Source organism: Equus caballus, chromosome 8 (assembly GCF_041296265.1).
Source record: "Equus caballus isolate H_3958 breed thoroughbred chromosome 8, TB-T2T, whole genome shotgun sequence".
NCBI lineage: Eukaryota > Metazoa > Chordata > Mammalia > Perissodactyla > Equidae > Equus > Equus caballus.
In genome coordinates, this window is record NC_091691.1 from 66,545,682 (window position 1) to 66,569,974 (window position 24,293).

At 37.8% G+C, this 24,293-nt stretch overlaps 1 long non-coding RNA gene across 8 annotated transcripts in view; it reads left to right on the forward strand.

The window, feature by feature from the left end:
- The window catches only part of LOC106780924 (uncharacterized), a 95,569-nt gene extending 79,873 nt beyond the window's left edge, over positions 1-15,696 (forward strand). For 2 of the 8 annotated variants that reach the window (XR_011441480.1, XR_011441478.1), the window contains one exon: positions 3,679-4,672. This is a non-coding gene — a long non-coding RNA (uncharacterized lncRNA). Of the gene's footprint in view, positions 1-3,052; positions 3,183-3,678; positions 4,673-12,122 lie in introns of those variants that run through there. The other 6 variants (XR_011441475.1, XR_011441482.1, XR_011441476.1 and 3 more) reach the window with 4 other exon arrangements.
- Positions 15,697-24,293: the final 8,597 nt, after the last annotated feature.

The following is a 24,293-nucleotide window of genomic DNA, read 5'->3' on the forward strand; positions in this document are numbered from 1 at the left end:
CTATAATTACAATGAGATTCCACTAAAATATCCAGTTAGATTTATTGTTTGACTCAGTAAACTTAATATAAAATTTACATCAAAGAATAAAAGTCCAGGAAGAACAGAGTAAATTTATAAAAGAAAATTAAAGTTTGTGGGAGGGGGTGCATAATCTTATGAGAAAGTAAGATGTGATACATAGCCATAGTAAAATAGTGAAACAAAACAGTATGGTTTTCTTATAAGGATTGAAAAACAGATCAATGAAACATCATAAGCAACAGAGACACTGACTCATATATTTGAAAGCATAATATACAATAAAGGTGGCAGCAGAAATCAATGGGGAGAAAAACACAAATTCCTAAACAGTTTTGAAAAACTAGTTTACCATATGGAGAATTGCAACAATGAATCACTACCTAACACCACATACAAAGATTTATTCCAGATTGAAATTCTACATATGAAAGGAAGAGTATTAAGGCATTAGAAATGTGTAGGAGTACAATGCCTCTGTGATGTATGGTTGATAGAGACTTCAAAAATAAAAATTTAAAAGAAGAAACAGTAAGGGATGGAACGATACATCAATAGAGATGGAGGATAATAAGTTTAACAAAGTGAAGTTTATTCTAGGAATATAATGTTGGTTTAACATTCAAAAATCAAGCAATATAATTCAACATTAATAGAATAAAAGAGAGAAAAAAACGTATGATCTTAATAGATATAGAAAAACATGTGACAAACTTAAACACACATTCATGTTAAAAACTCTCAGTAAATTAGGATTAGAAGGGAATTTCTTTAATCTAATAAAATCTACAGGTAATATACTTAGTGTGAAATTGGATGAGTCACTCCCTAGGATCAGGAACAAGGAAAGCTGTCTACTCTCAACACTAGAGTTTTACATTGTACAGAAAGTGCTAATCAGGGCAAGAAGACATGCCAAAGAAATAAAAGGCATGTGGATTGGACAGGAAGGAGTAAAGCTGTCTTTATTTACAGATGATATGATTGTTTATGTAGACAATCCAAAGAGATACACTAAAATCTAGTAAGAGAATTTAAACAAGTCTCAGGATACCAAGTCAATATAGAAATCAACTGGATTTCTTTATTTTTGCAAAGAACTATTGGAAAATAAAATGAATAAGTACTATTTGCTATAGCATTAAAACAACGAATAATTAATGATAAATTTAACAAAATATTTGCAAAACCAGTACACTGAGAGCTGTACAACATTGCAAAAAGGGATAAAGGAAGACTTTTAAAAATGGAGAGGGCGTCTACGTTCTTAGTTCAGAAGACTCAGTGTTGTTAAGAGGTGAATTCTCTCTAGATTTGTCTATAGATTCAATACATTTCTAATCAAAATCTCAGAAGGATTTTTGTACAAAATTGGCAAGCTGATTGTATAATTTATGTGTCCATGCAAAGAATCTAATAGCCAAAACAACTGAAAAAATAGAACAAAATTGGAAGACGTACACTACCTGATTTCAAAGTTTTTATAAAGCTACATTAAACAAGAATTTGCTTTTGACTTAAGAACTAACATATAGATCAATGGACCAGTATGGAGTCTAGGAAAAAATAACTACAGGACGAATATTCCCAATGTAGAGAGGTGAGGCTGTTGAACAATTTATCCTGGGAAAATAAATAAACCTTGACCTTTACCTCACACCATTTTTAAGAATTTACTTGAAATGTCTCCTAAATTTAATGTGTAATGAAATTTAAACATCTAATCATACCCCATCTTGGCAAGAATATGGGGAAACCAATACCCTTTTACTTTGCCAGTAGGAGTGTAAACTGGTACGACCACTTTGGAAAACATTTTGGTAGTTTCTTGTAAAGTTAAACATACATTTTCCATTCAACAAAACAGGTTTATTAAAAGACAAATTAAAACTTTTTTGCAAAAAGATTTGTATAAAAATGTTCAAAGTTCCTTTAATGATGATGACTGAAAACTAGAAACAATTAAATGTCCACCATCAGGTGAATGGATAAACAAATTGTAGTATATTCATAAAAAAGAAACCACTGATTATCAAAACAATAGTTTTGAACTTGTTATGCTAAGTGAAAGAAATCTGGCACAAAGGAGTACATACTGTATGATTCATTGTATGTATGAACTCCCAAGACAGGCAGAACAAATCTACAGCGAGAGAATGCACATCAGTACGTCCCCTGGAGTTGGGACTGGTGAAGAGTGACTGCAAGGGGCCATGCAAGGGGCTGGAAATAGTTTACATCTTGATTGTGGTGGTGGTTACATATGTGTATGCATTTGTCAAAACTCATCAAACTGCACAACAAAATGGATGCATTTTATTGTATATAAGTTATACCTGAATAAAATTGATTGAAACAGTAAAAACCAATCACAAACAAACCATAAGGAAGAAAGGATTGATTTGATTGGTTATTTGTTGTAGCAGCCTGAATGGACTGAGGCAACACTATATCAGTGATTCTACCAGTTACCATTTTTTCCCAACTGCCCTTGCTTCTGGAGGCCCTTGTCCTCTTGCTCTATCTTGGCCTGGGTCTTCTCTAGGACTGCTTGCATGGCTACCAGCCTAGGATACATCTTGAATGGTCTGGGTCGAATCCACAGTTTCCTGCTTTGTGCCCTCATTTCACTGGAGCTAAGGTTTTGCTTTAGAGCTTTTGTTATGTTAGAGAGACCTCACCTATCAGTATTAGATGTTTTGTCTCTTGAGCTATTCAATTTCTCCAAATAACCTTCTTCTAATTTTCCCTGAATGGGATGATGCTGACTCTAAGGTTGAGGTTCCTCAAACACCAGAATGAGGAAGGATTACTACAACATTCCAACATCACCACTCTAAGTATCTTCAATGATTCACTCCATTTCTGTTGAGAACAATGTTCTATTGCTGCGCCTGTGGATAAACGTTGGGCTGCCTTTACTGTAACTCAAAGAAGGCGAGCAGGTTAGAGTAGATGAGGACAGAGGTGGAAATGTCACTGGGCTCAATTGCTCTATTCACAGAACTTTAATCAGACCCTTTGTTCTCAGCCCCCTTTCACACCTGCTGTTTAGCTCTAATCTGTGCCTCCGCTGAGCCCAAAGCCCCACAGTTCAGGATTCTGAAAGGAAGACCATGTTCCATGTGGTCCACAGTCCTGTCTGGATGCTGCCAGGTCATGTAAGTTTCAGTCCTCTGATGTTATCTGCTAACGCGTTTCCATCCACTTTCCTCTTCCCCAGATCACTGTACTCTCTCATCTTTGGTGCTGCCCTTCCTCATCACTATTATTGGTTTTTTCCTTGTCATCCCTCAAAGCTTTCATTTAAGGATTTCAGGAGAGGTTTTAGAGAAACTTGAAGTGAGAACCTGCTAGGTGTGCAATCTTGTACTGGAAATCTATAAGGTTTTATTATATACTGAGGCAAGTCTCCTCCAAAATACTCTTCTTTTTCTAATTTGTCTTGGCTGTTATTTTCTACTATTCATCCACATGGAGTTTAGAATCATTTTGTCAAGTTCAAAGAACAAAATCCAATTGGAATTTTAATTGGAAATGCATTAAATTGATTAACTTGGGAATGATTGCTTTTTATTTTTAATTAAATTTCCAAGCACTGATTTTTTTTTTAGCTTTGCTAATTATAAATTTCTAAATTTATTGCATTTTTGTCAGAACCTGGTCTCTGCAATTTCTCCTTTTCCAGAGCAGTACGTTAGTAACATATTGTCCTTGGCATCACCTGGCACAGTGCTTCTCAACATGCAGAGTCCTGGACTAGCAACATCAGCATCAGCTAGGAATCATTAGAAATGGAAATTACAGGACCTCAATTCAGTCCTACTGAATCAGAAACTCCTTGAGTATGGAGCTTAACAAACTCACCAGCGAATTCCGAAGCCCATTAAATTTTGAGAACCACTGAACTTAACATCTGACTAGCCGTGTAACCTGGGAAAAATTATTTAATCAAAGTCTAAATGATCTCATATGTAAAATGGAGATATAACTGCATAAACTTCATAGCATTGTTATTAGGAATAAATGAACTAATACATATGAAGGATTTAACATACTTTTTGGTATGTTGTGAATGTAGAATTAAGTGATTACTAGTGATCATCATAGTTAATATTATAAAATAGTTTTATATTATCAGAATTGTATTCTTGTCCAATACAAATCTAAAAATTTTTTATGTCATGAACAAGTTTGGCAAATGTGCAATGTTTGTTGTAAAAGTGAGTATATCCCTGTTTCTTTGTATGTGAGATATTTATGTAAACAAATATTATAATTTTTAGATCTTCTGAATATTATTCCAATTTCTTAATTATTTTGTCCATTGGATCTATAAAAGATAGTTTATTGTGTTAAATTCTCCCAAGACTGTTGCATTTCTGTAAAATATTTCTTGCACTTTGAAGATATAGTTATTTTGTGCCAACTCCCTGTTATTCTGCACATAGATGCCCCTCAGTTTATCTTTATTGTGAGTTGTATTTTTATTTTTATGAAATAATCCTTTGGTGCGGGGGTTTCGTTTATTATTATCATCCTTGCGTTCACTTTGTTTTAATTTACTTAATATATCCTTACCCATTCTTTAAATTTTGAGTATTTTCTTGTTTTTATTTTACATTAAAGTATCTTTTATAAGCATCATAAAGTTGTTTTATTGAAATATATATAGACATGTATATTTTAATGTGAGAGCTTAACCCAGTTAGAATTATAATTATGTAGTTACTCTACATCCATCTGCTTTTGTTTTGCATTCCTGTTCTATCTGTCTATCTGCTATCTATCTATCTATTATCTACCCTTGTATTTATTTATTTTTTTTTAACTTTTGCTGTAGGCACTATGTTTTCTTTTTTATTCACACATATTTTGGAAGGTTTTATTTATGACTAATGGCTACTTTGACATTTTTCAAATTTTAATCTATGTTTCTCTAATTCTCAATATTACAAAAGAAATTATCTGTGTGACCTCTTATTTAGAGGTTATGAAGTATAACATGCTTTTAATGTTCTCATGCACTCGTATTTAATATAATATGATATTTACACTGCTATGGAATGACCTGCGTACTCCTAAAATTCATATCTTGAGGCCTTAACCCTCAACGTGACTGTATTTGGAGGTATGGTTTTCAAGAGGTCAGTAAGGTAAAATGAAGTCCTAGGGTAAGGTCCTAACCTGATAGGATGAGATAGGGTCCTAATCTGATAAGAGGCAGAAGAGAGAGAGAGATCCATTTCTCCATGTGTGTGCACGACAGAAAAGCCATGTGAGCACACAGTACAGCTGCAAGCCAGGAAGAGAGCTCTCCCCAGAGCTCAACCATGCAACCATGCTGGGGCCATGCTCATCTCAGAATTCCAGCCTCCAGACGGTGAGAAAATACATATCCCTTGTTTAAGCTATCCAGTCTATGGTATTTGTTATGGCAGCCTGAGCTGACTAAGACATACAACAATCATTATTGTTAAATTATCTTTTTTACACTGCTTATCTTGTTTCTGGAGAAGTTATTGATATTTGGGCTCTGTCTTGTAGCTATTTATAATCCTTGACTTAATTTCATCTAGATGGCATTACTATTTGTATTAGTCAGGGTTCTCTAGAGAAACAGAACCAATAGGGTATCTATATATAGCTAGATATATTGAAAGAGATTTATTATGAGTTGGCTCATGAGATTATGGAGGCTTAGAAGTCCCATGATCTGCCATCTGTGAGCTAAAGGTCCAGGAAAGCCAGTGGCATATGTCCAGTCAAACATTGAGGCATGAAAATGAGGGGCACTGATGTCCAAGGGCCGGAGACAATAGATGTCCCATCTCAAGCAGAGAGCAAATCTTTCCTTACTTGGCTTTTATGTTCTATTCAGGATTGAATGATACCCATTTACATGGATGAGGGTGATCTTCTTTACTCAGTCTACCAATTCAAATTCTAATCTCTTCTGGAAACACCTTCAGGGCACACCCAGAAATGTTTTACCACTATCTGGGCATCCCTTAGCCTAGTCAAGTTGACACAAAGAATTAACCATTACACCATTCTTTTCTTTTTCTTTTCCTTTGTTTATTATCTTGCAGGTTGTATTATATCTTCAAGTTGTTTTTTTCTCCTTAAGAAGGGTACATGCATATATGAGAAGATATTCAGAAATGAAAAACAACTTGGATAAGTGCAAAATTCTTGTTTCTCAAAATTGTCTTGTCAAAACTATGTTACACATTTGTACTGCAGTCCCCTCAGTATTTTGCTTTGCAAATGCGAATTTGGATGGAACATAATTTTTATGTATTTGAACATTGTCTGCTTACTTTTCCAGTTTGGTATTTTTTAGTTTTGTAATTACAATGAAAATTGCCATATATGGATATAAATGTGAGTTTTTTCATTGATCGTGCTCTAAAACCTGAATATCTTTCAATGTGTACACACTTTCTGGAGCTGAAGAAAGACTTGCCTTACAGTGTGTCTTTGACATTTTCCTGTGCTTTCATTATTCTTTTCTTTAGAAACACTTTTTATCTGTACCTTTCTTATCCATTTTGGATTTTCTATAAGTTATGATCTATTTCACGACTTACGTCTTTACTATCTGTGATAACTTCTCAAATTTGTCCTTCAAATCAGTGACTGAATCTCTTGTCATTTAAAATCAATTCTTCTCTTTACATGCTCCACTAGGTTTTTGCATTTTATTTTTATTTATTTATTTACATTATCTTATCAATTTTCCTGTCCTTTTATTTTGTAGAATTTGTGTCTTAGCCTGGTAGGTTTCTCCTTATGGACCTCTGCTCCATTTAGAAGAGCCATGAACTCTTATATCTTCTTGAGAAAACCCATCCCTTGATTCTATAGGAGGTAATTTCCAGAGGTTTTCCATCAGGTTCCCTTCTCTTTTTCTATTTTTTTTTTTTTTTTGCTTACTTGCTCATCTTTGAACAGGTGGGGCTTAGCCATGTATTTTCGAACTAGCTATTAATACACATTGTTTTGGATTTCTCTTGGCTTACTCTGAAGAGTTCCAAGCCCAGTTCCTACTTTTCATCAGATGTTCATTTACTGCAGATTTCTGCTACGGAATCCGAATCTGCTCCTACCCATGTTGACCTAGGGATACTCAAAATTGAAGGACTGATTTAAAAAACAATGGAATTGTCAATGTCCCCATTAATCCAGGTTCTTCTGACACTCCTCCTGACCCCACTCCTCTGTGATACATACCTGATTTTCTATTTGTAGAGGACCTTATTCCACACGTTAAAATGTGCACACATAAATGCTTAAGTCTCTTCTAAGAATTTCTGACTTCCAAAAGGAAACAAAAATTGAGGGGTGGGAGACAGTGTCCTGAATGCCTTAAAAATCAGTACCTGTGCCCAAGAGCAGCAATTATGCAATTCTCTCACTTTTCATCCGAGTCTTGGCCCCATAAAGGCTGAAGGATGAGGCGACTTCCTGTCTTTATACAGGTAATTTTTCTTTCAAGATTTAAAGTTTGCCATGCCTTGAGCTGAAGTCTGGGCAGGTTTTCCCTGATGCCAACATTTTAAAAGAGGAAAGTGGGGTCCAGAGAGGTTAACTAACTTTACCAAGGTCACACAGCTAACAGCAGATTTGAGCGTGAGTAGCAAGGTCTGACTCAGTGCATTCTGTCTCAGCAGAACACCACGCTGTTTTGCTTAAGACAAGTTTGTTCACTGAGAAACCTAAACCTAAGGAAAACCTGATGATGTGAGGATTCTCCAAACACTGAAGAACATTTTCTTTGCAAGAAATGCTATCTAACATTTCCATCCTGAATCTTATATAAAATAGCAGCATGATTCAATTAATGCTTACCCACATGTCATTTATCAACTGGAACTTCATTGCAATGCATTTTCACCTCTTCCTAATGCCTTCCTTAATTGCACTAGCTCAAGTAATTTTCTCCTATTCTGACCTCTTTTCATCCATATTATTTCCACTCCCCGTTATACTCTACTGCATGCTTAGGGTTCTTTCTTGGGCCTTTCTTTCCCCCAGATGGCACTCAACATCCTTGTCAGCAGAGGCCATGTTTTATTCAATTGTTCTCCCATGCCATTTAGCATAAAACTAGGCCCACAGGAAGTGTTTACACAATAGCCTGGTCGAGGGTGCAATGCTAAAATAGTATGTTTCTCTGGAGACCACTTACAGGAAATTAAAATTTAATTAATTATCTAATAGTGTCTGCATTTCTCTTAAGTTGGCTCAAAATAGCTTTCGTTTACCTTTTTGTTTCCTCCTTTACATAGGCAATTTTTCATGGATATTAAGATATCTTGTTCAGCAAACATTTCATGAGGGTTTCCTATGTGCTGGGCGCTATCCCACTTTATTGGGAAAAATAAATGAATGAGAATCAGTCTCTGTTGCAAATACTCACTGTCTGACGAGCAAAACGGACATGTATGTAAATGATCTCAGTCAAATTTGGGAAATGAGCTAATAAAGTTACACACTAGATGAAAAGAGATCAACTAATTTACCTTGAGAGAGTGTCAAGCTCTCTAGCTCATTCTTTTCAGAATAAAATCCAGCAAGAGGGCCCAATCCCAAAGTACCAAGAAAAACGTAGCTCTCTGGGGACTTGAATATATTGAACAAACCTCACCTAATCCTGTCAATGGTGCTATTTGGGATTCTAAGGGCACTGGAACCTCAAAAGGACACCAGTAGACCATGACCAACAGCATAAGAAATAATGAACATTTTTACAATGATGAGAAAATAAATCCCTTTCCTGTGTCCTTTTAAATTTACTTTGACTAGCTATTGAACAGGCGTTTCATAGATTCAATACATCACAACATATTAAGTGCTGCTCAGCTCCCGCCAGTCCTGCTGCCCTGCTGTGGACCGTCTCTTTCTGTTTGCATCTTGCCCGTCCTCTGTGCATATAAACTAAGCGTCTCCATTTCTGCTCTCAGAGTGTACCATGCCATACAACCGAGATTTCAAGAACAAATATCAACAGTGGCTAAGCCAAACATATCTTGTCAAGAGAGTGCCTCTGCAGTGTAAAGATTGATTTGTCGAGGGAAGTCTTGCATATAAGTAGATGTGAAGGCAAGGACTGAGGTTAACAAGTTTCCACTGTGGGAGTTTATTTATAACAAAATAACAAAAGGACAGTTCTGCCTCTGCCAATTACTTTCCATCTCTTCCTGTATCCATTGCTATAGCAGCTTTATTCATCACCAGAAATCAGTCTCTCTGGTGCAAATCCAGGTAGGGCTCTGTGGAAAAAAGCTTTCCCTCAGAACCTATGTTTTTATTTAGATTAGGATCATTTTATGCCAGTCAGTACTGTTTGGAGGTGCCCCCTGTGCCCAGCTCAGTGCTTAGATGCACAGAAGGAACAAAAGAGAATGAGGAGACTGGACTTTACATGTGAGGTGCTCCCAGAGACCAGACCCACAGACATCACACAGAAGACAGTGTGCATTCAAGAGTCAGTTGCATAAATTCCAAACACTGAGTGCTGGAGGTCAGAGAAGGGGACATCATTTCAGCCTGGGGCAGTCAGGCATGGCTCAATGGAAGAGGTGGTGATTGAGTTGGTATTTGAGGAAGGGGTAGATTGGGAGCAGATTGTGGTCAGTTACATGGTTGCACATGGATGATAACGTGTCATAGTCTTCAATCTCAGTGGAGTGACAGAATCAGGGCCAAGCCCGGTGGGCTGGATGCATAGAGAGAGTAGGCAGACATGGAGTTGGTTTGCTCTGGGTACCCACACACTCAACAAATATTTTATTGCATGTCCTAGGAGTTAGGGACCCAATATTGTAAAAGATCCAGTTTCTACCCCAAGAAAGCTCACATCTTAGAGGAGAATACAGATAGTGACAAGCACTTAGGCACTTAGAAGAGGGCATAAAAACTACTGTAATGTCCTGGAAGCACAGAGGAGGGACATCTAAACTGGCCTTGGATACAAGGGAAGGCTTTGCACAGGAGCCGATATCTGAGCTGAGAAGGTGAAGAGTGGGAGGAAGAGAGGGACTCGCTCAATACCCCTGGCTTCTGGATGCCGCACAAAAATCCCCAAACCCACAATTCCACAGTTAAATACTTTGCCTTGCATACGCTCTGTTTTTGGCAAGCTCCTCTTCTAAAACTACTCTCCTCAAAGTGGCAGCAGGTCATGACCAGGTGTAGGATCAGTCAAACCACACACAGCAGTTGGCTTATTCTATTCAAGAGCAGGAGACCACTGTGTACCACAATAAACTTTTAAGTCCTTAGGGAAAAAATATGCAGCCAGTTCATGGCCATTTAACTCAGAATATCAAAATCATTGTTTGAATAGCACTATGGCTAGATACTTTTCCACTATTCCCCAGAAAAAAAAGGGGTCTCCCAACCCTGGGAAAAGACTGTCCCCTAACTTGGCACCTAACGGATCTTCTCCTGCACCTAAAGGCTGATGTCAACCATGGACTATTAACTCGGAAAAATGTGTCCTTGGACATGAGGGAAATGAGGGGAATGTGTGGATCGCATCTATTTCCGAGTCAAGGATTTTAGATTGTATAGTGGTAGAGACCAAGCTAAGCTGTAAATTGTTGCAGAATTGCCCTTTTGGCAATGAATTTTAGTCATGTTTCTGCCCTCCTCCTCTTCCACAGTCCAAATTTTTTACAATCTGGGAGGTGCTAGGGTTGCTATTTTAAATTCTGCTTCCTCGAAACAACCAACTTAGCACCCTGATCCTTCCTCCAACTCCAATCTCCTCCAGCTCTACTTGACATGGTTACAGCTGCCTTCCCCAAGGGTAGGCCCTACTTCTGCTCCTGACTTACCTAAGGACCCGAAATTCCAGTCCCACCGAGTTTCTGCCTACCTTGCGTTGTCTTCTGAACTAGCAATGTCATCCTATATTCCTTTCTTAATATTTGATAACACCCTGTGTTTGGAATGGCCACCATTAATGTGTTGGAAAGGTGAAGAGCTAAGTAGTGAAACAATATGGTTTACAAGGGTTTTTCTTAAGGTTTTCAGTGTTTACTAGCACCCAGAGTGTTTAAAACACACTGTGAATGAGAGAAATCTCGTGATGAAACCAAGAATGAGTGTATAGAAAGCATTCAAGTGAAACTAAGCCCAGATAGTTAGAGGAGAATAGTAGTTAAAAACAAACAAAAAAAACCCCAGAAATGTGTATATTCTACAAATATATATAATGTTATAAATTATATATTAAACTCTGTTGATCAGTCTCCATTGTAGAAATATCTATTTAATGTAAATAACATTCCCCCCAAATGTGTACAAAATACTTAATTTACCCGAATTTTAAAAATAGTTCAATGTTTTGATGATTATATTGTTAAAATATGTTTTATTTCTCTGATTTCTTAGAGTATACTAAATATCTTTCAAAGAAATTATTGTGCTCTACTTCATGCAATTAGCAATTTGCTTCTAGAATTAATGACCCCAGAACTGTGTTTTGGAGTTCTTGAGGAAATTTCTAAAATTTCCTCTTTTCTTACTCCAGCGCTATTGGCAGCATCTTCTGCTTTGAGTGTGATTTCATTGAGCTGCCTTTTCCTTTCAGTCTAATGATTTTAATCAGCTTTGGGCTTGGATAGTTAAATGGTACCCTTGTGAGATTTCGTCGTAAAGTAAGTGACAATGGGTCATGATGACTGTCCTTAGGAGTCAAGATTTTGTACTTGATTTCAGCAATCGCTATTTAAACCAATGAGTCACTTTTCCATTTAATTCCAGATTTTTATTTCTGTTCTTAAATTCTAGGTTGCCATAAGATTGATATCGGAGAAATGGGTCATTACTATTTTCAATGTTATAACATGAAGATTTATTGATTTACAAAAGATACAAAGTTATAAAATCTAGAGCCAGAAGGGACGGAAGTCTTAAAGGAGTCACCCATCTTCTTGGAGTTCAGCTATCCCCAGAATATAAAATGAAGATGAAACAGAAACCAATAGGCAACCTACTCTAGCGATTTAGTGACAGGGTTGTGTGAAAGGTATTGAGAACAAAGTTTTAAGTTGCTTTTTCAAATAACCAATGATTTTCTATTCTAGAACTTGTCGACTGGTGAGCAAGTTCAGCTTTGACAACCGGGCCACTTGGACTGTGTTAATCTTTTCCAAGGCTCTGAAAATGATTGTTCCAACAGAAGCAGTGCCAAACGACAGAAAGTTCTCCACGTCTGTATTTGCTTGTACAGGTATTAGACCAGAGCTCATTTGGTGCAAATCTGGAGCTAGTTTTACCTTAACCAAAGCAGGTACAGAGACATTACAGCCTCTCATCAGTGAATATTTGGAGTATAATGGGTTTCCAGACTTCAGGTCACTAGTACACAATGAGATCTCGGCCCACAAGAAGAGTTCGTCTTTTGAGATAATATTGATTCTGGAAAATATTTCAGTTACTCCTGCCCATAGCCACCATATCCAGAAGTCATGACTTTCCCAAAAAGAAAGAATGGAAGGAGAGGAAGAGAGAGAAGGACATGGATTTTTGATACTTGAAACGACATTCCCTTTGTTTCATATTGGACTAAGGTCTCTTCCTTCTTTTCTACCTTTCATTTTTAAAAACCATTCAGCAAACACAGAATATTGTGAGATGCTACGAAAATGGCCTGGGACAAGGCACTTATCATTCTGCCCTCATGGAGCTTACTTCCTGTGTTTGAATTACTTGTTTTTCATCCCAACATTGAAATTCTGCCCTCAGCCTGGTGGCACCTTACAGAGATTTTCACAGAGAATTCTACAATAGCAGGAAAGGGAAAATATAAGTAGATCATTGCCACTGAATTTGATGCTTTTTTTGTCTTTAATTTTCTTTTACAATCTACCAATCACCTGCATTTACCGACAAATTATTTTGGGGGAAAGGGCAGAGGAATGGATGATTCATACTGCTTCTCTTAGAGAGTTCCAAATCTCATAAGGGAGAGAAGATTCTTCCACATGTATAGACCATAAGTAAAAGGCAGCGTTTCCATGTGACCTTATTACCTGGTTGATTATGCCCCAGTACTTTGCTTTTTATTAATCATTCATATATTCATTCATGCAATCACTCAATGAACATGAGTTGAACACCCATTAAAAGGAAGGCACTTTTATGCACAAAGTGTTTTGAATGATAGCAACTAATTCAAGGGAAGCACTGAAGAGCCCCTACAGACTCCATAATCTACTTTCAGACATTTCAAAATAAAAAGCTTGACCTGCGTCACTTGCCCCAGGAGGCCCTAACTTCCAATAGGTCAAGTCCTTTTTCTAAGTTTTGGTTTGAGTTAGCAGTTTTCTTCACCTCTTCCCTCACCACGTACCACCTCCTCCTCTCCACCCCTCAAATAAAACATATACAGAGTCTCTCAGGCAAATATACGCACCAAGAAACACACAATTAAGTAATTCTCGATCTTGTTCCCAGGTCTGGTAGTCAGTAATAGTTTCTAAGGGCCCAGTAGGAACCTGTATTTTTATCCTAGGCATCTTCTAATATCAAAAAATAGTTCTAGAAATGCTTAAGAGAGAGGTAGCTATGTTTAAGTTTTGTGATGTTTTTCCTTAGCTTATTATTTTTTACAACCGAAATGAAATGAAGTCTGAGCCAAGTTTATATTGATTTTTTTTCAAACAATACTATCACCCTAATACATCCTAATCTTTCAATTCTAATTGGACACAGAGAAGTCAACAATCGAGCTTTATTTCCAACTTCTAATTGGCTGTAAACTAGTGAAGTGAGCGTGTACTTTTACTAAACTTCACCCATCAAGACTATCCGCCTTCACAGCATCACAAATTCAGCTCATTATAGCAGCCCACCTGAAGCGCCCCTTGCCCCCCATCCATACTGCAAAGCCAATTACATTCACGTATCTGCCATGCAGTTTGCTTTCAGCTCCACAAACTGTAACAGTGAGAAGATAATGCAGGCTCTTGTTACTATTTTTCATCTTTGTGAAGGTCCTCTTCTAAGTCGTGTTTCCCATGTAGGTCTCCTCACTGGCTTCTCTATCGAATTCTTCTGTTTCTCTGGACCTTTTAACTCACATTATCTTGTATTACAGGAAGTATTACTGCTTACTTCTCTCTTGAGCTGGCATATCCCAGGACATTCCCACTTGATAGGTGTCATTTAATTTAAATACTACTTTCCTTGTAAACTACTCTCTTTAAGGAGTGGAGTTATTGGGATGGGGTGGAGATGACAATTTATATTGGGATGTAAAATGACTGGTGGTCAACTCGAAAGTTCTCTCTACCATCTTTGAAATTTTGTCTACAAGGATGTTAGTCATAGTCCATTGTTTTGGCACATTTTGCAGTGCTTGTATCCTATTCTAAAAGTAAAGCTCCCTGAAGGTGGGTTCTGCGTTTTATATCTTTTCATGCTTCTCTCTTGTGCACATTAATCAAATTGCCTTAGCAATAGTAGGTGCTTAACAAATGTGCACTGAATGAATGAACTCCAGCTGCCTCTATCATTGCCTCCCTTGCTGTTCCAAAGTGGGGTATCACAGGACACCAAGCCCTGCTGGGTGAATGAGTTATACTCAAGCACTACCTATTTCTCAAAGGCAAATCACACACACTCTGGTTGAGAGGCACAGGCTTGTTATTAATGATGCTGGGAAATGTGCCTTGTGACTAGGGATGGGTGGAGCGCTTTCCACGTTACAGGAAAGCCTCAGTTAACCAGGACCCAAGGGGTCACAATCCTCAATTAGAATTTGTTTCTAATTTGAGAAGAAAGAGACAAAGGATAGACAACTTGCTCACATTGAGGAGTTAGCAAAATAAGAGGTAATGAAGTTAAATAAAATCATATTGGTAAGGAACAATTTAGGACCAGCTCCATCTCCCACATGATATGCATCTTTATCTCTCGCTCTGCATATGAAGATTACATCTGTGATTTGTATCAAGATAGAAAACAATACTTAAGCAAGTCATTTATGATTAAAATGTTTGAAACCCAGATAACATCCTAGGGTCTCTAGGTTTATAAACTGTAATATACTTATGAAGACCTCAAGACCTTAGGGGAAAAAAACAATTAACAAAATATTACTTAACAAAGAAAAGCCCAATGCCAGGTGTGGCTAGTAGAAGAGGTTCTTTACCTCATACCAATGCTCCTTACCCTAGACCAGAGACAAGGGACTTTCTGACAACTTTCATACCTTCTTGGGCAGACTGGACAAGTAACTTCTGCCTTTCTCTTTTTCTTCTCACTGGCCCCTCTCCACGGAAAGAGCTACAACCAATTAGATTGGTCAGTCTTGTGCTTACCGGGACTTGTTGACAGAGGTGCACTTCTTGTACCCTGAGTCTGTCTGGAACCTGCATCTCTCCTGGATTGGTTATTAGGGTAGTGGGATTTCATCTGCTCCCTTCTCCCTTATAGGAGCCTCTCCTCCCTATGCAGGCAAGACACCACCCTTTGCCTCCCCATTTGTAACTGGTGGGTAATGAGATCCACGCATTCCCATGGACTCAGCTGACCCTGATTTTTAATCAAATATGATGCTCTATTTCCGTCCTCAATCCAGGCCATGTCTTTCAATATAGTTTACCAGAAACTGTTTATCAATCACCGATTAATAAATTTGATGTTTTAAATCTTGTTTGGCTAATGCTTCTTGTGTCTAGTCTCTTCATAGATTAAAACTTGGCGAAAGGAGGATGGTATAATTATTACCTCCAATTTCTAACCCTCAGGTACAATCAAATCTGAATTTACCATTATCTTAAGCTAACTTTTTTTTTGTACTAGGCTTCTAAAGAGGAAATAATTTACCTAAGAAAAACTGAATGATAGAATTTTTCAAAAGAAAAATTCCAGAATTAGTCCATATTTAGTTTGATTTCTCATCTCTCTGAGCCAAGAGTGAGGAAGACGGGTGTTGGTGGTCTGATGGTAAAAGAGAAGGAAGAAAATTCTGTATATACTCTAAAAAACGGGAGAGTGAATTGAGTAGAGAAACACAATAGGATCTCTGGTTAGTGCTGAGGGCCCACCTGAAGTATGTGGTCTTATATTTCAAGTGAAACTAGTTAAGAAGTTGATATGGATCTTGCCAGTCATTACAAGCCAATTCCTCCTTGCACTCCTTCTTTCTTGAAGCTATAAGCACTCTGCTGAATTCAACCCCTATCCTACACTTGGGTGTGTGCATGTTGTGAGTATATAAATTGTCACTATGTAAAAATGTAGCCCTAAACCAAACATTGCTTAATTTGCCTGGCTTTGAGCTTTAAAACATATTGAATGCGTTCTTCTGTGACTTGATTTTGTTCCATATAATATTTATTAGCTACATCCATAGTGTTGCTTAGAGATGTAATTCATTTATTTCCACTTATTGTATAGCTTTTGTTTGTGCTATTACGAAAATGCTGTATGACCCTTCTCATGCATATCTTTTGGTGTAAGTGTGCAATTTCTCTGAGTTACTCACCTAAGAATGAAATTGTTTGCTCATAGAGTAGACACAAGTTTAAAGATAATGCCGACTTGTTTCCCAAATTGGTGGTAGAAAATTATATTCCCTCCAGCAATGGTTCCTAGAACAATTTCAGTTGCTTAGATACAGGCACTAGATAGTCAGATGGATAGATTTAACTAGATGGAGGGTTTGTCCAATGAATATGATAGAAGGGCAAGGGAATTAAGATTTTAACGAAGCAGTGATTAAAATGAAGTTCCATGGAAGTTAAGCTGGATAGAGTATAAAGTAAGGATTTCAGTGAAAGATGCATAAGATAAGAATAATACGGAATCCATGAATTAGGGGTCCCTTCAGCTGCACTGCAGAGAGGTAAATGGTGAGGGGTGGTTGCACCCTTGGGAAGAGAGCCCAATGAAAAGCATAAGAGAAGCTTTAGACTTCAGACAAAGGGAGAGCAGAGTATCTAGATAGAATTGGGAGAAGGGAGCAAAAACTTCTTCTTGGAGATATCCAGATACATATGTTTGCTCTTGTGTCAGAAACTATTCTGAGAAAGTACAAAAGCAGTGAAATCTAATAAGTTAAACTTCTGCATTCAGGTACATCTGAATAGCTATGCAGAGTGAGGATATGTCCTTGTGAGTATAAACCTATTGAGAATATTTATTTGAACTATGTACATGACACAAGAACATCAAAACAAAAATAAAAACAGAGAGCATTTAAGGTGCTTGAGGAAATTCATTCAGCTCACAGGTTGAAAAATCAAAATGCAAAACTGAGTCCATCAACTTTACTACCAAGGGTGCTGTAAGGTGGTGTCTGGAGTGGTGATGCTTAAGCATTTTTGGCATGGATTTCTTGGGGAAATTTCGTAGTTTGCCCTCTCCCTTGAGAACAAGCCTAGACTTCCATAAACATTACAATTTTCAGACCATTTTAGGAAGTTCCAGAGCCCCTGAAGCTCCATCTTTGGATTCCCTCTGGGTCCAGGGCAAAAGCACTACACAAGTTGTGTGAGTTGTGTCCTGTAGGGAGGGATCCAGACTTCGGAGCAATGGGAAGAAACAAGTTTGGCTGGCCCTCCACTCACCAAGCTGGGTGCTTCTAAGCAACTGTATTCAAACACAGAGAAACCTGTTTTTTCCTAATACATCTGCCCAAAGAAGATACTTTTTTGTAATTCCCAAAAAGATGTGCTGGGGCAAGCCCAGGTTGTACTTCTTCTTATACATGGTCTCAGTGGTTTATTTAATCATTTCACATTACAGATTCTTTTTCAATTGGTTGTCGTCAGAAATTTAACATATACAGGCCCCCTATTGTCAGCTCTATTGTCCCCCTTGGCTGTGTTTGCTAGTGTCTGGAGGGCATGAGGGATATTTGCATCTCCCTCAGTACACAGCAGTGTCCTTATACACTAAGATACTCAAACACTATTTGATACTTGATTGATTACTGTTTGGTAGATGAATTAAACCTAAAAGGAGTTTAACAAATAAACTATTGTTTAACAGTCTAGAGGTATCAATGTTTTGAGTTTTATTTAAGCTTTTCCTTTGGCAGAGAGGTAGACACAGCCCCAGACTGAAAAGAATGAACTGTATCCAGCTCCTATGTGGCATCTGTAAGGCTCCCGATGCTGAGGTGAGGGTGGCGGGGAGAGGGGTTGGAAAACAATAACTTGGAAACTGGAGAAGGTCTCACCAGCAAGGGGGGCAGATGGGATCATGCCTTTGAAGACAACCAGAAAAGTTTAATCCAATTTCCACCAGACACCCAAATGTGCTCTAAAAGAGGAATTTTCTCGAGATTGAGAGTGATGGAAACAGAACTGGAGATATTCAGGGAGATAAATGAGTGGGAGAGATTTATTGATGAAGCATGTATAGAACTAAATGTGGAAGTTAAAACAGCAGAAAATGAGGTCCAGGAGAGGAAATTGAGGGAAGAGGCAGTGTGTGTCAGGAGAGGAGCACGTGGGAAACGTGAAGTGAAGGCAGAGCTGTGGTAAGAGTCACAGCATAGAGGCCGAGTTAGAACCGGAGCGATTTGAAAAGATAACTCCTCTGGGCATTTGGGACATACCCTGGGTCTTGATATCAGGAGTGACATATGGATCTCATAAATTATCCTTGGGTGAGTATAAACTTATTTCTGCCTTTATCTCATTCTGTCAAGTCGAATTTCTAAATATTGTAGGTCCCCAATGAATGTCCAAATAAATAAATAGCTACAGAATAGCCTGTTTGCAAGTCATGTGGAAGTGGGCTTCAGAGTCCAGACTTGCTGTGTGCTTATTCTCAGAAACTTATAGTAAGTCTTAGGTTATAATAATAATGAGAGAGATCAATTATATTAGAATATGCTGTGTTTCTATTTCATTTTATAATTTAGTTTTTATTCAACGTATTTTCAGCTCCTTTCGCTCAGTGGAACTGACGCTGTAGTGAGAGAAGTGAGGGCTGGGATGCAGGAGCACAGAGGAGAATGTGGACCAAGTCTGAGTCAGATGAGTGCGTGATCCACTTTGTTGCAGAATTTTTGTTTCAATGAGCTATTTCTGTGTAATAAGTTACTCTGAAACTTCATGGCTTAAAAACATGGACTCACTCATGTGATTGAAATCAGATGGCAGGTAGGAAAGTAGGAAGGTCCAAGATGACCTCTCTCACATTTCTCGGGCCTTGGCACTGGGCTGCCCCATGGGTCTCTTATCATTTAGTGATCCAGGCTTCACCTCCCTACAGGTGGTAGCACCATTCCAAGAAGCTGCAGCTTCTTCCATTCTAGATTCCAGAATTCACACAACCTCATTGTACCCTGTTTGACTGGACAAAGCAAGTTACAAGGCCATGCCAGGGCAAGGGCTGGGTAAGTGGACTCCACCTCTAATGGGAAGAGCTACAAAACACTGTGGGCAGGATTTCCAATCTACCACAAGTGTCACCTCAACTCTGTGGCCTACTGTTTATGACCTTTTTTTTATGCTGTATTTGGTGAGGAAGATTGGCTCTGAGCTAACATCTGTTGCTAATCTTCCTCTTTTTTTTTTTTTTTGCCTCCTCAAAGCCCCAGTATGTGGTTGTATATCCTAGTTGTAGGTCATTCTAGATCCTCCATGTGGGATGTCACCACAGCATGGCCTGATGAGCAGCGTGTAGGTCCATGCCCAGGATGCGAACCATTGAACCCTGGGCCACCAAAGCAGAGCGTGCAAACTTACCTACTCAGCTTCAGGGCTGGCCCCTGTTGATGAAGTTTTAAAATACAACATTGCACTTGATGATCTTTAATGTCCTTTCCTCTTCCAAAATTTAAAAAGAAATTGTTTAATTCTCTATCTACTTCTGAGAGAACAGAGACTGAGATCTAGAATTCACTCAGGACCACATGGCAGGTGAATGACCTACTGAAGACGAGATGCTGCCACCCATGCCCTGGGGGTTTTTCCTTGTTGTGGCTTTGGGCTTGGTTTTTTTTTTCTCCAGCTTTATTGAGGTAAATGACAAATAATTATAACATTTAAAGTGTACAACGTGAGGATTTGATATACCTATACATTGTGAGAGGATTCCCATAACACAGTCATCACATCCATCACCTCACACACAGTTTGTTTTTCTGTGGGAACACTTAAGTTCTACTCGCTTAGCACATTTCAATTATGCACTGCAGTATTATCAACTATAGTCACCATGTTATTCATTACATCCTCAGACCTTATTCATCTTAAAATTGAAATTTTGAACACTTTTACCAACTTCTCCCCATTTTCCCCAACCCTCAGCCCCAGGTACCCAATATGCTACTCTCTACTGTTTCTATGAATTACACTTTGTTTTTTGATTCCACATAGAAGTGGCACCATGCAATACTTGTCTTTCTTTGTCTGGCTTATTTCTCACAATCTCAACATAACAAAGACAAATGTCTTTTAATCAAACCATTGGAATCAATTAACATTTGTGTTGCCTCTTAGCTTCACTCCAGACCAACTAAAAGAGAGTCTTGACGGGTACAACCCAAACTATGGCATTTTTAGCAAGGATGAGAGTTGACTCAGACGGCCATTGATGTTTAAGGACCATCACAATAGTGTTTTCTATCACAGACATAATAAGAAGTGACCTTAGAAAAGTGACTTGCCTCCTCTAAGCCCCAGGTTTCTCATCTAGAAAATCATGATAATAGTCACCTGTTAGGGTTTTTGTCACACACATGTAAACAAAAACTTGGAAAATACAGGTAGCATTCAATAAATGAGACTCATTGTTTTTTAACTATTATTACCATTGCTATTAAAATGATGACTATTAATAGAATATTGTGAGCTCCATAAGGGTAGGGGTTGTCTGTGGTTTAAAACTATATTTAGATATACCTGGCATACAGCAGGTGCTCAATAGTTATTTGTTGAGGGTATGATTGATTGAATAAATTACTTCAAGAAACACTTGGCATATTCCATCAATGTGTATGTGTTAAATACATGTTAGTTACTATTTTTTAAATAGAAAATGCTATCCATGATATCTGTTTTAAATATTGTCTTCATTCATCTTTCACACATGCTGTTTTATACAACTTTTGTAATTTACCAGACTTTTTGTGTGCAGTGCAAAACTGATGCTTGATGCCTGTTCTCAGGGAGTGTAAACTACACAGCAATGACAATAAATGTGAACTTGAAATGATAAGAAGTGTTTGCTCCCTGTCGTATCATGAGATCCAATGGAGAGTTCTGAATATGACTTAACAAGTGGTCGTGTTTTGAATGATGGCAAAGATTTTACAGAGGAAGTGGAACCTCTGATGGCTCTGGAGAGATACAGAAGAGAAGGTGGGGAAATTGACGACTATGAGTGAAGCTGTAGCTGTGGGAATGAATATGGACTTTTGTGGGGAAGATGTGTGGGCTGTATGGGATAGTGGCACTGGATAAGCAAAAGTAAGATGCAAGATTGGAGACATGGACTGAGCCCTGCTGATAGGGATTAGATGCCAGGGGTTTCTGAGTGGTTTTGAGGAAGAGAATGTCATGAAATGTGTTGGGTTTTGGAAGGCAATTCAAGCGTTTTCCCTGAAGGCAGGACCCAGGTTGATTCAGGCAACGGAATCCTGAGTTTGGCTTGAGGAAGTGATCTGGACCAAATACTATAAATAGGTAACTCCTTCCTCACTCGCCCTCCCTATTCACAGGCCCAGATCACAGCTAGAGTTTTGCTGCAGTCCCATGTTTACCAGTTTTTTTTATTGAGTTAATGATAGGTTACAAACTTGTAAAATTTCAGTTGTACATTGTTGATTGTCAGTCGTGTTGCAGGTGCACCACTCCACCCCCTGTGCCCACCCCCCACCCCACCTGTCCCCTGGTAGCCACCAATCTGTTCTCTCTGTCTACATTTTTAAATTCCTCATATGAGTGAAGTCATACAGAGATGGTCCTTCTCTAAATGGCTTATTTCACTTAACATAATTCCCTCAAGGTCCATCCATGTTATTGCAAATGGAATGCTTTTGTTCTGTTTTACAGCTGAATAGTATTCCATTATATATATTTACCTCATCTTCTTTATCCAATCATCTGTTGATGGGCACTTAGGTTGCTTCCATGTCTTGGCTATAGTAAATAATGCTGCAATAAACATTGGGGTGCATAGGACTTTAGGAATTGCTGACTTCAAGCTCTTTGGATAGATACCCAGCAGTGGAATAGCTTGGTTGTATGGTACTTCTATTTTTAATTTTTTGAGGAATCTCCATACTGTTTTCCATAGTGGCTGTACCAGTTTGCATTCCTACCAGTAGTGTATGAGAGTTCCTTTTTCTCCACAACCTCTCCAACATTTGTTACTATTAGTTTTAGATATTTTTGTCATTCTAATGGGTGTAAGGTGATATCTTAGTTTTGATTTGCATTTCCCTGATGATCAGCGATGATGAACATCTTTTCATGTGCCTATTGGCCATCTGTATATCTTCTTTGGAGAAATGTCTGTCCATGTTTACCAGTTTTTGAACCCCACTCTGATCTACTTCTTGTTCCAGTTCCCAGTGAAAGCTGGAGTTAAAGAATTATGTGTCTTAGCTAGGCATAAAATAATATGAAATTTGTAGTAATTAGTGATTATTATGATAGCTATGAGTTATTAATGACATTAGAAAGAACAAGATAAGGTCATCATTGCATCTTTATAACAGTGTGAGGGGGCATGAAAAAAATAGCAAATGCCATAAGGATTGCTTCTGTAATAGAGAGAAGGAAGAAATTTCTCATAATAGATCAGCAAAGCAAGAAAAACTGGAAAGAGTCTGAGAAGATGTATGAATGTGAAAAATTGTCAGCCCTCTGGGCAAGTAAAAGAAAAAAAAGTATCAATCTAGAGTGAGAGCTCCACTCAAGCACCACATCCTCTGAAAACATCAGTGCTGGTCAACAAAGCTGCCAGGACTCCAAGGGCCAAGGCATTGGGTGTCATGGCTTCCCTCTTGATTGAGTTGGGGTGGGGGTGCAACCAGTAGGACAGCCAACAGCCCTTTAATACATCCATACACATCTCTACCCCAAGGGAAGGATTGTATTTAAAACCCCAATTGTGAAAACCTACGAACAACTAAAGAAAACACAAAACACATAGGAACAATTCTCTTTTAAAAATCATAGAGAACACACAAGAAACATAAATCTTCACTGAAGGGCTTTTAAAAATCCAAAGAGTCATTTTGTATTCTGGGATGAGAAGATACAATACAGTATAAATGTCTATTTTCTCAAATTAACTTATATATTTGATACTCTCAGACTAACAATTTTTAATGTTTATTGACATTTTTATTGAATTTGCAAGTAAATTCTCAAAAACATGTGATAGAGAAAATGTGCAAGTATATTTTCAGAAAAGCATTAACATCGAGGTAAAGTACCCTTCCAGATACTAACATGTAATGAAAAGCTATAACTAAAACAACTGATATTGATGTAAGAGAGGTGAATGGAAGAAAAAGGCAAAATAAAGAAGCTTACCCATAGGGTTGTGGAAATTTGTCTAGTTATAGTTGGTATTTCAAATAAGTATAGCACTAATAAACTGCTGAAGGAATTGTTTTGGGACATTTTGATATTCAATTGGAAAAAAAAAACTTGGCCTTAGACTTACATCATCTATGCACTGTTTATAGATAATAAGCCAAAATGTAAAAGATAATTCTATTATGGGAATATTTAGAACTTTTTAATCATATGGCAGGAAATTGTTTGTATAGCATTGAAGAGGGGAAGGCTATCTTCATCAAAAATCTTTAAAGGTGCAAAAACACAATTAGGAAAATTAAAAGGCAAGTGAGGAATGAAAAAAGTATTTGTAGCTTCCATAAAAATAATATTCCAAATATATAAAGAGGAGGCCAGCCCATGGTTTAGTGGTTAAGTTCAGCACACTCTGTTTCAGCAGCCCAGGTTCAGTTCCTGGGCATGGACCTACACCACTTGTCAGTGGCCATGTTGAGGTGGTGACCCACATACAAAATAGAGGAAGACTGGCACAGATATTAGCTCAGGGAGAGTCTTCCTCAAGAAAAAGAGGAAGATTGGCAACAAGTGATAACTCAGGATAGATCTTCCTCAGGAAAAAAAAATATATATGTATATATACAAATAAAGAAAAGAAAAAATAGGAAAATTTGGAGGGAAAAACAGGGCAGTTATTTAAATATGTTTACAGAGAAGAAATGAAAATTAAAAATAAATATACACAATGCTTAATTTTAC